The sequence below is a fragment of the Trichosurus vulpecula genome, chromosome 8 (genome assembly GCF_011100635.1).
Source record: "Trichosurus vulpecula isolate mTriVul1 chromosome 8, mTriVul1.pri, whole genome shotgun sequence".
Classification (NCBI taxonomy): Eukaryota; Metazoa; Chordata; class Mammalia; order Diprotodontia; family Phalangeridae; genus Trichosurus; species Trichosurus vulpecula.
In genome coordinates, this window is record NC_050580.1 from 36,356,533 (window position 1) to 36,371,723 (window position 15,191).

The 15,191-nt window shown below is 40.6% G+C and overlaps 1 protein-coding gene across 1 annotated transcript in view; it reads right to left on the reverse strand.

Moving 5' to 3' along the window:
- Positions 1 to 15,191, reverse strand: part of UBE2Q2 (ubiquitin conjugating enzyme E2 Q2) — a 64,089-nt gene that overhangs the window by 33,404 nt on the left and 15,494 nt on the right. The window lies entirely within an intron of this gene.

The window sequence follows — 15,191 nt, forward strand, 5'->3', positions numbered from 1 at the left end:
GCAGCCACATAAATGGTGTCTTTTTATATCCAAAGGCCTATGAATGACATGAGGCCACATGCTTCTCTTCTCTGCTGGGCAGATGAGCCATGACAGCCAAAGCTTCCATCCACACTGAAAACAGACTTCTTAGCCCTTAAATACCTTACCAATGCCAGTGCTTTCACATCTCCAGGGAATTCTAAAGAATCCCAAGAAATGAAGAAATGCCACGACAGATTAACTTTTTTTAACCACCTACCCCAGATGCAGAAATGCGATAAGAAATGCCTTCGTATTCTGTAATCTTTCAGGAAATCAGCATTAGCAAGAGATACTTTATCTGATATTTTCCTTGGGGGGAAAACTATTCCTAATTACCTTTGTTTTCTCCCAATCCAATAACCATTTCCCCATTCTACTTAAACGTTGAGGGAAAGGTTAGACAGCTTTTGAAAAGTGACACAAGCTTTTAAAGCAAAATAAACATCAGCATGAGGACTTTTTGATAGTACCTCAGTTAAGAATTGGAAACAACCTCGGAGCTATCCCAACCAGATTGTCAACAAATGTAAACCAGGCCGAAGAAACCAACGAACAGAGCACAACAGAGACTGTTTAAAAGTGACTACAACAATGTAAATGGAAGGGAATGGGAGGAACACAAAGGAAACCAAAGGCTGTTCCAGTATAATGACTGAGCTTAGCACTGAAAAAGGCGCTGGAGGTGGTGTCTGAGTGTGGAACACTGCACAGAGGGTCAGCCTCTGCTCATATATATGCTGGTTAGCTCTACTAACTCTCCCTAGGTGTCAGAGGGGAAGAGATAATTTAGAAAATGAAGATTACTCAGTCAACAAGCATTTATTAAGTGTTTATTATGTGCTGAGCACTGAGCTAAGTGCCAGGGATACAAGGAGAGGCCTAAAATCCAACCCCCCCACCCCAAAAAAAACAGTCCAGGTTCTCAAGGAGCTCACATTTTAATGAGGGAGACAATATGCAAATCACTACTAACACACTCAATAAATATGGTGCAAGTGGAGGGTAATCTCAGAGTGGAGGCAAGACTCTATATATGTATATAAATATATATTTATTAATTTTTTAAAATAGATGTTAAGAGGTAAAATTAACATCCACCTCAAGGGATGACCTTATTCCAATTGGGTTTGACCCTGTATAGTTATTCTTTCAGAAACAGAATTTGAACTACAGGTAGCTGACTTCCTACAAGATGCTTTGTTATAACAAAAATATGGTGTAATGAAACCGCTTCTCCTTGTTTAATGTGCCCAATGAAACTTGACAATAAAGCCTACTTCATCTGGCACTGGAAGGTCAGAAATCTGTGGAATTTTAAAAAAAGAGGAATCATATGGCACCTGAATCTCATTAAGAAGGATACACTCCATTTATCTTAAACAAAGATGGCCAGATGATGCATGGGATATTTATCAGCCTCATTTCCAAATCTTCAATCCTGAAACTCCCACAATGACCCAAACCTTTTGACAGAACATAATAAAAATAAATTATGTCTTCTGAAGAATTATTTCCTCAGTTTGTGATGACAATTTTGATTGCTTCAGCATTGTATTTTTAAAATTACATTAACCAAGTCCAGAAACCCTGGGTATAAAATTGGCAAACATTAGACAACTTCTGCATTGGGCAAAATCATAATGTCTATGTTACCCTTCTGGACTGGAGGTATCCAATCCATATTAGAAGAATTCACAAGAAGGTAAGATCAGATACCATCTAAGTGCATAATACTGTGTATCTTAAGGTTCCATTTGAATCATTTTTATGCTGAAGGATGTTGGTGGTAAGAGCAACAACTAACATTGATAGAATTTTAAGGTTTGCAAAGCACTTTAGAAATGTTATCAATAAAGTAACATGATCCTCACAATAACCCTGAGATAGGTGCCAATATTATCTCCATTCTACAAATGAATAAGCCTACTGCTTGTAGGGGCAAACTATTCTTACTAACAATGAGTCCAGTCCATCAGAGTGGTGCCTAACTTTATAATAAGGCTAGATACTTAAATGTCACTTAGATATTTGTTGAATTGAAGGTCTCAGTCACTACTGCAGGTATTTAATTTCACTATGAGCCCAGCTCCCTAACAAAAGGTTACAAAGGAAAACTAAACAAGCCTTTTTGTGACCCTTTCTGGGCTGTGTCAGGTCCCCAGCAGCAGCAGGTGGGCTGCTCGTCCAGCCATTTCACTGGGCTGCCCAAGGCCCCTTCCAGACACAAAGTGATGCTACGAGATATTTAGCACCCCAAACTACAGAAATCTACTTTGCTTTTCCAACTTGAGCTTATTCCCATATTCCATCTATGGCCGACCTGAAAGGGCATTTGAAAAATTAATTCTCTCTTTTAGAGAAGTAGGTGTTCACTCAATTTGACAGATGTAAAAACCTTACACCATATGGACAGAACTGAACTAAAGGTTTCACAGACTTGTGACATTTCTCACCTTTCTCTTTCCTTGGGTTTAGACTCAGCCTGGCTAAGGCTCCAAATCATCTCTTTACCAACTGGGAGAGTGGGGGGGGGAGGGTAAGATAAGAAAAAGTTTGCCCCTCCCATCTTTCCCATAACTTTCAATTTTAGTCAAAAAAATCTGAGAATCCTCTATCCAGTGGGCTGCCTGGCTGCCCCTTAATTGTCCATACAGCTCCATGGGCACTTTGCCCTCTGCAGCCTTTAAGATACAGCTATTGAGTTCTTGGATCACTGGTACTCTTTTCTGTGTGCATCATACATGCATCATGTATACAAACACACACAAAATCAATGCATATAAATCACACTGGACTTGGTCATGAAAACCAGAGTTCAAGTGCTGCCTTGGACACTTAACTAGCTGCACGATCCTGGGCAAGTCACTTACTCTCTTCTATAAAATGAGGTCAATAATTACACCTACCTCACAGGGTTGTTGTTAGGATCAAATGAGATGGCATTTACAGCTCTAAGCAAACCTTATAATGCTTTATAAATGCTAGCCATTTTATATCCCTGATCATAGACTCTAACACTCCTAGCGGGCAGAAAACTTGGTCTTTATTTCAACATATCTGTAACAACTGGCACACAGTGCTCAGCATACACATGACACTCTGGTCATCAAAGTCAAACATGCGCCACCCGCTACATTAACTACACAGTGCTGGACTCTGTGGGACATGAAGATTAAATGGCATGATCTCAGCCAACAAGAGGCCCATGCCTCCATGACTTTTCCCTATGCATTTGGCACACTGATCCCTATTCCTCTTCTCTTATTTCCTCCCACGACCTGTCCATCTCCCAATTTCCTCTTCCTCTGGGAGTTCTTCCATCAATGGTTATCTCCATCTCTACTCTGTGCTCTCACAGGATGCTCAAGAGTAACAAAGCAGTCCCCCTCTTATCAATTCAGGCCTTTCCTGTTGTAACTGGGACCAATAACCAAGCCCTCAGAACTAAAATTAACTTAATCGTGGCTCATCAAACCAGGGGATGAGTCAAGTCCATGATTATAGGCAGCTGCAGATATCTGATGATTGAGAGTCTTCCCCATCCTCTGTTCAATTTCAATAAAAATCAATGTCTATGTGTGCAGGGTCCTATGTGAGATACGAGAAGAGAAGTCGACATAAAGGATTATGACCTTGACGGACTGTATAGTGGTAGGGCCATTCAGGTGCTGGGAGTCCAACATGGTAATGATCATTTACCAGTTTGGGTGGGGAGGAGTAGAGAGGGGGTTTGAGGAAATCTGGTAAGGAGGAGGCAGCATCTGAGTTCTGCTAAAAAGAAAACAGAAAATGCTAAAGTTTAAAATCTATGGAAAGGGTACAAACTCTGTAAGAAATTACCACATATTAAGAAAAATCACAGGCACTCTTCCCCTACTGTAACTTACAAACCCCAACCTCAACAGCTGACAAACCAAACTTAAACTGTATTTACAACATCAGAAGTATATCTATGTTTCTGTGTATCTTTAGAAAACAAATTCCATTAAAAATAGGACATTACTAGTCACAAGCAAAGAGCCTAGAAAAGAAATCTATGCAGCCCTTTGTCCTTTTGTTCAGATGAATCCCTAATAGGATTAACAAGTCTTTGTTTGCAAAGAGAAACAAAGATTTAGATCATTATACTGCAAATAGATTCATGATATTAACTTTTTAAAAATATGCAATGAGTTCCAGACCACTGGCCTTCAAATCCAGAGGGAATTTAGTGCTGAATAATAAAGCCTCAGCTGCAAATGTCTAGAAATTAGAGTGCCCAAAGGAAACCAACTCCTATGTGGGAATATTCCAGGCAGATGAAACCAGGGATTTTTCAAAGTATCAAAAATAGCTTCTAGGAATTTTCGAAAACCTACCAAGAGTTATTTTTCTACTTTTCTTCATTAAAATATAATGAGAACAAGCCAGGCGGCTCACTAATTGGAAACAGAATATATGGATTCCTATTCTGTTAAAGTAATTCTACTTATCTAGCTTTTGATCTCTCTTCTAGGTCTTTAAATTTGCTTCATAATAATAAGCCTAAAATTCTATTTGTTTTTTAAAGTGTTTTTTTGAGGTGGAAAGGAAGAGTGAGTTGATGTCTGAATCAGAGATATGCTCAGCCTCCCAGGATTTGAGATCTGGAGATGAAGCTGGGGGTTGGGTGGGTGCTACAAAGTGAAAGGGGAATGGGCCAGGAGAGGAGTTCTGAACCTGGCAGAGGGAGGACCACGTAAGGAAGTCAGAGGGCAAAATGGAGACTAGGGGGAGGTATTAGAAGAATGGCCGTTTATAACAAAAAACAAAACAAAACTGCTTGTCAAATTAATGAACAAGCATTAATTCTGAAAAGCCAGTTGTGAATAACATCTTCAGTGCCAGTTAGTGCCAAGAGATAGTACCAGGCTAACAGCAAAGAAGTAGCCTTCAACAGAAAATTAAGGTTTCACACACACAGCTTTTACAAAGTTATTTTTCTACTTATTTGTCCTCCCCAAATTACTTTTTTCTTAATCAGAAAATGGTTCATCTCTCTTATTTTCTTAGTACTGATGGTAATAATAAAACTTCACATTTTGTTTATTTTCTAATGAATTTAAAACATGATTCAGTTTAAATATTTTCTAATATCCTTTCTTCAGGACAATACCTAGGCCTCAGTTATTTCATGTGTAAGAAATGGGAGGAGCAGTTTTGTTTCCACAGAACTGAAGGTGTACTTGCCCCCCCCCCCCCAAGCTTTAGCAGAAAGCAGGCCTCAGGTCAGTCAGGTGAAAGGTCAAAGGCTTGTACGCATGCTTAAACGAGACATTTGAGGAGGGCATGACTTAGGCAGTCAGGGGAACTAGAGAGGCCAAACCGGTTGAACCAGTTCAAGCTTATCAAGGGTCTGGTCTTGGTCAAGAGTCCAGGCCTACTGATTTGCATAATTTGCATATGTTAAAGAGGGGAGGTAAGGGAAATAAAGAATATAGATTAATCCTAAACTCAGACAAGGAAGATCTAATTAACTTCATTTCTACTTCTGTATCCTTATTATCCTACTTATATAAACTGTATAACCTAGGAAAACTATGTAAAAAGTTGTGTTGGCAATTTCATCTTGCCCACCTGGCACACGATATTGCCTCAAAGTAATTATTTTAGAAGGTTCGGGCAAAGTGATTGGATCATCTTGATTTTCCCCACTAAGACTGCATTAATGCCCATTTTCCTCACAGCAAATTGGTATTTCCCTTCGGGTAAATTTAAGGTCATACCCTTCAATATGTCTATTCCAATGATGTATTCGGGAATAGGCACAATAACCACACTATATTCTTTCTTGGGCAACTGTCCAATTTTCATCATTAATTTAACTTGCCTGGCTGATATTTCAGTCCCTCCTAGTCCTGTAATGGTAATAGGAGTTCCATGGCTGAACTTGTCTGGATTTCCATAAATAAGGGTGGCCTCGGCCCCAGTATCTATTAATGCCTCAGTTACCGTACTTGACCCATTTTTCCAATATATGGTCAAGTTAACGTGAGGTCTGCAATCCAGCCTGTGTATTTCCTTAATTTGGACTGGGGCTCGGCCTGTTCCCTAGTATTCCCTTTCATGTGATTTACTTGGGTATGAAGGTTCAACATCTGTAGCATTTGCAGGAGCAGTTCTTATTTCCCTATCTCTCCTGTTATTGAGTCCTTTATCTCTATACATTCTGTATAATTCATTGGTTGGAATGCCATCTATCATTTCAAAACCTACCCCTGCTCTCAATAGAGCAATAAACATTTCTTTCCTTGTTACTCTCCTTTGGCGCCAAGTTTGCTGGTTATTCACCCTTCTCTCTCGAGGAGATCTATCCCTTCCCCAGTCACCTAAGTCATGTAACTGTAAAATCTTATTTATCACTGTTGTAAGACGGCTCCCTACTTCTCCAAGTAATAAATTCAAAATTAGTTGTTTATAAGCAGGGGGAGCTGTCCTAATTATTAAATTCGTATGAGGCAGTCCCATTGGATCATTGTAATATTTGTCTGCGGTTCCTATCATAATGGCAGTCTTCATCACCTCCTCCTTTAGTCTCATGATACAATCTCTAAGTGAATACCAGGGTCTGTGCTCAGTGGGCCACATAGAATCAGTAGCACATCTCTTATTGCATCCCACAGCGGCTAACGCCAACAGAGTAGTCCTGCTATCACCATCTCCTTGCTGATGATGTTCCCTAAAAGCTTGTTGAACTAGAGGATCGTGGCTGATACCTATGAATCTCATACAGTCTGTCCTATCTACTGATATTCCACTAGGCCCCTTGATCACTGAGCCTTACCATCCAAGATATCAATGGTTCTCCTATTCTTTGGCTGAATCTACTCAAAATATCTGTGACCTCTTGCGGTGAGAAATCTTCCTGAATTTCCCTTGTAACTGAATCTTCACCTCGGGTTTCTGTCTTCCTCCTTTGTATGGGTCGAGCCCTTGTCTGATCATTTAACCATCTCCTATTCTCTGTGTGAGGGACATCCTGAACCCCAGTAGTGTTTTGTGCCTCAGCCCCTAACATTGTCTCATTTTCCCCCCACTCACTTCCTCTGCCACCATGGCTAGGACGAAGCAGGCAGTCAGGCTCTTTCTGGGCTGGGTTGAATGCACTCTGGGCTTTTTTGGTCTCCTGTTGCTCCTAGCCACATTAATAGAAAAGTTCTCATTTGAGTCAGTTTGGTCTCCTGCTATCTGAGATTCCCCTTCTTGCTGTGGGGTAGGAGTGCCCCCATGTCTTTCACTTAATCTCAATCTTTCGTATACTAGCCGGTAGGCTGATAACACTATCCAGCTTTGCCTAGATAGTGATGCCCCTGACTGAATCCCAACTTCTTGTAAACACTTTTCCAAATCCCTAGGATCTCCTCTCCGTAGCCTTGGTTCCCAGTTTTCACAGGGTCCAGCTTTTTTAGCCAATTCTTTTGCTAGGGAGGAATAAAATGGATCCTCCCATCCTGGGATATTCATCTCTTCCTCTGAAATTGTTCTGCTTCTAAATAGAGATCTTATACCTAGCGATCCCATCCTCGTCGCCAAATGTATTAGGAGGGCAGAGTTTATAATCTCAAAGAAGATCTCATACATGTCTGAAAGGTTCGGAACTGCCGGATATAAGAAACTCTCAAAGTAGAAGGCAGAAGAATCAAAACATATATTTAGGCTCCACAGTAACCAACCCATGAACCAGCAACCCCATTTTGATATATTGATCAAAAGCTTCCAGGCCCAATAAGTACGCCTTGAAAGAGTAACCAGGAGGCTACAGAGAAGCATGATTGCATAAAGCAAAATCATGCTTCCCCCTCTATGGTAAAAAGATTACCCACTGGCCTGAAGTCCTTGTTCAGCTTCCTCCCGTAGGTCAGCTCTGCCACTGGCAGCTCCTGCTTCAGCTGTGGCTGTGGCTGTGGCTATAGCAGCCTCTGGCTCCAACGGGAGCAGCTTTTAACCATCCGGCTTCTGCGGGGGGTGTAAGGTACGCGGGGAAAGCACAGGTTCTTTCAATCTGCTTAAGCAAGGTGAAGGGGTTGACCAGGAAAGCACAGGTTCTTTCAATCTGCTTAAGCAAGGTGAAGGGGTTGACCGGGAAAGCACAGGTTCTTTCCATCAGCTTAAGCAAGGGAAGCAAGGTGAAGGGGCCAACAAGCTTACTCCAGTCCAACATACAAACAGCATTCAGTTCAGGGGAAAAAGCCAAACTAGTCAAGGGCACTTGTTGACTAAGTGCTAAGGAGCCCATTTTTGGTTGCCAACACAAAAGTAAAGAATGTAAACTAACCATAACTCAAGCAGGAGTGGAGCTGATGGTCACCCTCACTCCTGCAGCTGTATCGGTGTGAGTGTTCCCAGTGAGCACTACACCTGCTCTCTCGAGGAGTGTAATAAATGCCTTCCTCTGCCCACTCTCGTCCTGAGTTCTTTGGGTGAGAACGGCAAATCACAGGGATCTTCCCAAGGTCATGCCACCAGGAAACCAATGAGCTGCGGAAGCCTGTCTCAGGCTAACTTCCTGACCCTGCCTTGGGGAATCCTGTGATCCCCACTGCAGTGTTAAGAGGGCTACCACTCGGGATTTCCCTGGGGAACCCTGTGGTCTGCACAGCCTTCTTAAGGGGACATCACTTGGGTCTTCCAGCCCTGTCTCGGGAGCCTTGTGATCCTACTGCCATTCTAAGGGTCCATCACTTGGGTCTTCCTTAGGGTCTGACCCCTAGGAGGCCCTGTGATCCCCACAGATTAAGGGGGGCTACCATTTGGCCTTCCTCTGGGAGTCCTGTGGTCTGCACAGCCTTCCTTAGGGATTATCACAGGGTTCTTCCTCGGGACTTTGGCCCTGCCTAGGAAGTTCAGTGATCCCCAAAACCGCGTTTCTCACATCTGTAAAACAAGGCTCTGACCACAAGGGCTTCTATCTAACACCTGTTTCATCGTTAAATATCCTATGAGGCTATTGCTACAGTTATTGTCTATGTCCCTCTCCTAGCTCTGATACCAACACTCCAGATTTCTCCACCTCCCATTGGAAGATGCCTCATGAGCTGCAATGCCTGACAAATTCCACTTGGTAAAGCCCCCAAGTCAGCTGTGTCCACTCCCCTCCCCTATCCACATACTCCGGACCAAGGATGGGGAACCTGTGGCCTTGAGGCCACATGTGGCCCTCTAGGTCCTCAAGTGCAGCCCTTTGACTGAATCCCCCTAATACAAGGATTTGTTCTGTAAAACTTGGACTTAAGTCAAAAAGGCTGTACCCAAGGATCTAGAAGGCCACATGTGGTCAGAGGTTCTCCACCCTTGGTTCAAATATCAAGGGAATTAATGAAAAGAAAAGCAAGGGAAGGTGGCCAAGCCATACCAGATGTTAAACTATTACAAAGCAGCAATCATCAAAACTACTTGGTACTGGCTCAGAGAGTGGTGGATCAGCAGAAGAGATTAGGTATACAAGATACAGTAGTCAATAACTATAGTAATCTACTGTTTGATAAACCCAAAGACTCCAGTGTCTGGTATAAGAATTCACTATTTGACAAAAACTTACGGGAAAACTGGAAAATCATATGGCAGAAAACAGACATAGACCAACATCTTACACCATATACCAAGATAAAGTCAAAATAGGTACACAATTTAGACATAAAGGGTGATTCCATAAGCAAATTAGGAGAGCAAGGAATAGTTTACCTGTCAGATCTATGGAGAAGGGAAGAATTTGTGACCAAACAGAGACAGAGAACATTAAGAAATGCGAAATGGATAATTCTGATTACATTGAAAAGTTTTTACACAAACAAAGCCAATGCAAGCAAGAATAGAAGGGAAGCAGAAAGCTGAGGAGTAATTTTTATAGCCAGTGTCTCTGATAAAGGCCTCATTTCTCAAACGTATAGAGAACTCAGTCAAATTTATAAGAATATAAGTCATTCCCTAATTGATAAATGGTTAAAGGATACCAATAGGCAGTTTTCAGATGAAGAAATTAAAGCTATCTACAGTCATATAAAAATGCTCTAAATCACTACTGATTAGAGAAATGGAAATTAAAACAGCTCTGAGGTACCACCTCATACCTATCAGATTGGCTAATATGACAAAAAAGGAAAATGATAAATGGATTAGAAGAGGCAGGAAAACTGGAATACTAATGCTTTGTTGGTGGAGTTGTGAACTGATCCAACCATTCTGGAGACCAATTTGAAACTATGTCCAAAGGGCTATAAAATTGTGCATACCCTTTGATCTAGCAATATCACTACTAGGTCTGTATCCCAAAGAGATCATAAAAAAGGGAAAAGGACCCACATATACAAAAATATTTATGGCAGCTTTTTGTGGTGGCCAAGAACTGGAAATTGAGGGGATGCCCATCAATTGGGGAACGGCTGAACAAGCTGTGTTATACAACTGTGATGGAATACTACTGTGCTATAAGAAATGATGAGCAGGCAGATTTCATAAAAAGCTGGAAAAACTTAAAATGAACTGATACTGAGTGAAGAAAGCAGGACCAGGGGAACATTGTACATATAACAGCAACACTGTGTGACAACCAACTCTTCACAGACTTAGCTCTTCTCAGCACTGCAATGATCTAAGACAATTCCAAAAGACTTGTGATGGAAACTATGGAGTCCGAATGCAGATCGAAGTATGTTATTTTCTTTTTTCCCTTTCTCATGGTTTTTCACTTCTGTTCTGATTCTTCCTTCACAACATGACTAATGTGGAAATGTTTAATATGACTGTACATGTACAGCCTATATCAGATTGCATGCTATCTTGAGGAAGGGGGAAGGGAGAGAGGGGGAAAAATCTGGAGCTCAAAATCTTACAAAAGTGAACGTTGAAAATGAAAAATAAAATAAAACTGAAAATTCTAGTTCTCCTTCTTTCCCACCCCCCAAGATGGTAAGCAGTCAGATATAGGTTATACATGTGCAATTATTCAATGTTTTTTTATGCGCTGTCTTAATACCACCCCCTCGGAATATAAGCTCACCATGGGCAGAAATTGCCTTCACTTTTGCTTGTATTTGTACTCCAATGTCTGGTACACAGAAAGCGTTTAACAAATGCTTGCTTTGTCTGTAGCACTGGCCTTTGAATCAAGAAGACCTGACTGAGTTCAAATCCTGCCTCTGACACTTAGGAAATGTGTGACCCTGGGCAAGTCACTTCACCTTTGTCTCAGCTGTTGTGAGCACCAAATGGGATAACACATAAGCTGCTGCTTGATTAACATCATCCCAGGCACCCTAAGCAGGTAAGGCTGGGGGTGGCTTTAACAAACTCTTCCTGTGGTCCTTAGCTCTCTTTGCTGCACTTGGAGCATCCTGTGCTTTAGCAGCCTTGATGCCCTTTTTATCGAATTGGGCCACCCTCCTGTGTTCGGCCCTATCCCTGCTCCTTTGAATCCTCTGTATATGCCCTTTTAGACTCTCCATTGGTCCGTGAGCTCTAACCTTGTGTGTTGCTGGTCCTGGGCATCCCCCAACTCCTCCATATCAAGACTGTTTATACACAGTCACATTTTTATTTGATGGTTGTTTTGCTAGGCGCTAAGTTACGTAATTAAGTGCTGGGTTTATCATATGCTGGAATCTTATACCAAATCTGAAGGGGGGAAAAAGCATTTAGGTTACCAATTTTTATTTTTACAAAAGCCGGTTGAAGTAATTAAACTATGGTTAAGGATGCATAGGCCAAATAACGCATATTATACAGAACAGTTTCAGAGAGGTGACTGGGGAGTTTTAACAATATTTACATTCTTACGAAGTGTCAATTTAAAAAAAAACAAGGTTTTATTAATTATAATCAGAGGTAATAAAATAAAATAGCTGGAAAATGTACTTGGAGCTGTCTTCAACAACAATAATCAATAGCAAGTCTTCAATAACAATAAAAACCAATCTGAAGCTCACACAGCACTTCATGTGTTACAGAACTGTTTACATCTATCAATCCTCACGACAAGCCCATGAGCTAAGTGATATAGCTACTAAACACATTTATGGACAAGGAAACTGAGGCCAAGAAGCTAAAAAGTGACCCAAAATTCAAAATCTGGTACTTCGGATTCCAAGGACAGTCATTTATCTACCAGTTCAACCTGGTTGCGCAATTAATGGTTGGGGTTTTTTTGTCCATACATCGGAATTCCCAATCTCTAAAAATATCATTATGAAAAATTCTTATTGACCCTGGCAAAAAACCCCAAACTTTAGTACAACCAGCTTATGGCTCAGCACCATGTAAGAGAGATTGTTTTGCAAAACTACTGGCCCTCTTCCACCATTCCCTTCCAGAAATCTCCTACCAGAAATGCCTTGTTTGAAATTCAATAAACATTTATCATCAAGGTTCCATTATATACAATGTACAACTGCTAAGTGGGAGGGAGAAACACATAAGTAAGGAAATCTGTGCTCTCAAGAAGCTTGTAATTGAGGACTAGAAATAAGACATAAGTGTTGTAATATAAATTAAAATATGTTAAGTGTCTAGGAGGAATAGAAAAGGCCATACATACCCCAAAACAAATTGTGTTATTTTCCTCACAATAATTGTTCAGATGCTTCTGGTCTATCAGCCTTAGGATAAGATCAGACCCCATTAAAGATGTAGTACTACAAGCCCAGGGAATCTAAGCATTTGGTTATTTGGGCCCCTTTAAAACATCACAGAGGCAGTTAGACAAATAATTACCACACATGCCACATATTCAAGTCCTTCCTGATCCCTAGTCACCTAGGACAGATGGACCAAGCTAGCAAGAGAGGAAAATGTCTTTCTTTAATTTTAAAAGTAAACCAGAGCCATAAAATTCTTCCCCCTCCTTTGATACCTTTCAAATTGACTTAGTCAAGGATCCTGATTTTTTCCCCCTCAGTATTTGGGGCTCTGTACAAAATTTCATCATAATCAGCTAGAACTAATGTAGAGCTCTTTTCATATTAAAAGGAAAGGAACCTATATCCCTTAATAGGGAGTCAGGGGCACCTAGGTGCCAAGCCCCTCTTTCCCCCCAAAACAGTAAGCCAACCCTTCTAAAAGGTAATGAAGAAAAAAAGCAATTCAGCAAAACTAACCCAATCAATGGAGTCTGATGGTATATGCTGTGTTCTGTACCAAGTCTCCCACCTCCAAAATGTTTTCGGACCTTCTCTAAGGCCAAGCTTGGTCATTATAACACTGCATTCAGTTTCAGTTTCTTATTCTTTCAATTTACACTGCTATAGTCATTGTATAAATTTTTTCTAGTTCTACTTAACTTCATTCTGCAGAGAATTCTTCCTTTAATTCTATGTATTTTTCATATTCATCATTTCTTATGGCATAATAATATTCCATTATATTTACATAGCCATTTCCCAAATAGGCAACTACTTTGTTTCCAGATATATAAATAAAAGATGACAATAAAAATATACCTTTATAAAAGTAAAGTATTCCTTACAGTTCTCAAAAGAAGAACTGCACACTGTTAACCACATGAAAGAATGTTCCATCACTACTTCTAGAACTGCAAATCAAAACAACCTTGAGAGTTTACTTCATAGCCAGCAAAGTGGCAAAGATGACAAAAGATGGGCATAGCCAATGCTGGAAGGGTTGAGCAAAGGCAGGCACACTGTTTTATTCTTGGGGGGGTGCTATGTGAATGCGGCTTGAGGGGTTCAGGGACCTCCCTGCCAAGATCAGAATACTGAACAGGGTCATCTGGAATGAATTCACAGACTCAAACATTCTTTAAGTCAAGGTGGCAAAGATTTATACTGGATTTATAGGATAAACTATAGTAAAACATGGGCCAAATATTCTAACTAGGTAATTCAGGGTGGGATTAAGGAGAGGTTAAGGAGTAGTCAGTTCTTAAAGGAACATGCACTTTTTATATCTACTGCACAGGCATTTTACCCAGAGTTCACTAGGAAAAACCCAAGGCGAGGCTACAGGGAGGTGTGGTTTTTAGGCCTGCAACTTCACTAAGTCAACTAGAGGTCAGGGCTGACTGAAGAATGTCCAGTCTGCCATCCAATAATGTCTTGTTTGACAAGAGAGATGCAGGGAGTATACATATGTCTAAAATCTAGCATACACATAATGAAGATTTCAGGTTGAATATAATGAGATAGGGAATTGATATGATAGTCCAGTGGGTACCGAATATCTTTATGAGCTAGTACAAAGCCAGTTCAAACTAATAATTCCTACAGGTGTGGTTTGTTACTATACTAGAGAGAGAGATAAGTGTTTGCTGGGGCCCACTCGTGAGTAATTGTTAGGCATAGTGTCCTTGGGCTGGGGAGAAGCTGCCAAAGGACAGTGTTTTGAGGCTAGGGAGAAATGTGACCTTGGAATTGGGGTCTAAGCACAGGCACCTAAGCACTCCATCACAGCCACTGTGGAAAGCAATTTGGAATTATGTAAGAAAGTGACCACCATGCTCATAACCTTTGACCCTTTGATATTTTACCACTAGGCATCAAGGAGATATCATTTAGATAGATCTCAATGACAAAAAATAAAGGATATTTATAACAGCACTTTTTTGTGGTAGCAAAAAACCTGAAAACAAAGTAGATGCCCACTGATTTGAGAATGGCTAAATATATTCTGGTACATGAATATGGAATATTACTGGGTAAGAACAACAAACAAGATGAATGCCAAGGTGGAAATACATGAGCTCACGCAAAGTAAAGTAAGCAGGAGCAGGAAAACAATGTATGTATGCATACACACACACACACACACACACACACACACACACACACACACACACACACATATATAATGACTACAACAATATAAAATAGAAATAACCACAAAAAAAATCAAACTCGAATATTGCAAAATTAGAACACTAAGAACTTGGCCCCCAGGGGAAAGCATAAGAGGATACCTCTCTCAACTCCTCAGCAGAGGAGATGGCCTATAGGTGTGTAATAATCCATATGATGTTAAATTTTTTTTGAAGTATTGATTGTTTTTGCTAAATTTTTCTTACTCTTACAAAAAATCTTTTATTTAAGGAATGGCACTCTGGGAAAGATGTGGGGAAGGGATACAGGAGGAAATGCAGGTATTATAAAAACTAAAGATATCAGTAAAAACCTATTTTTTTTAAAAAGAAATTATGCCAAAAG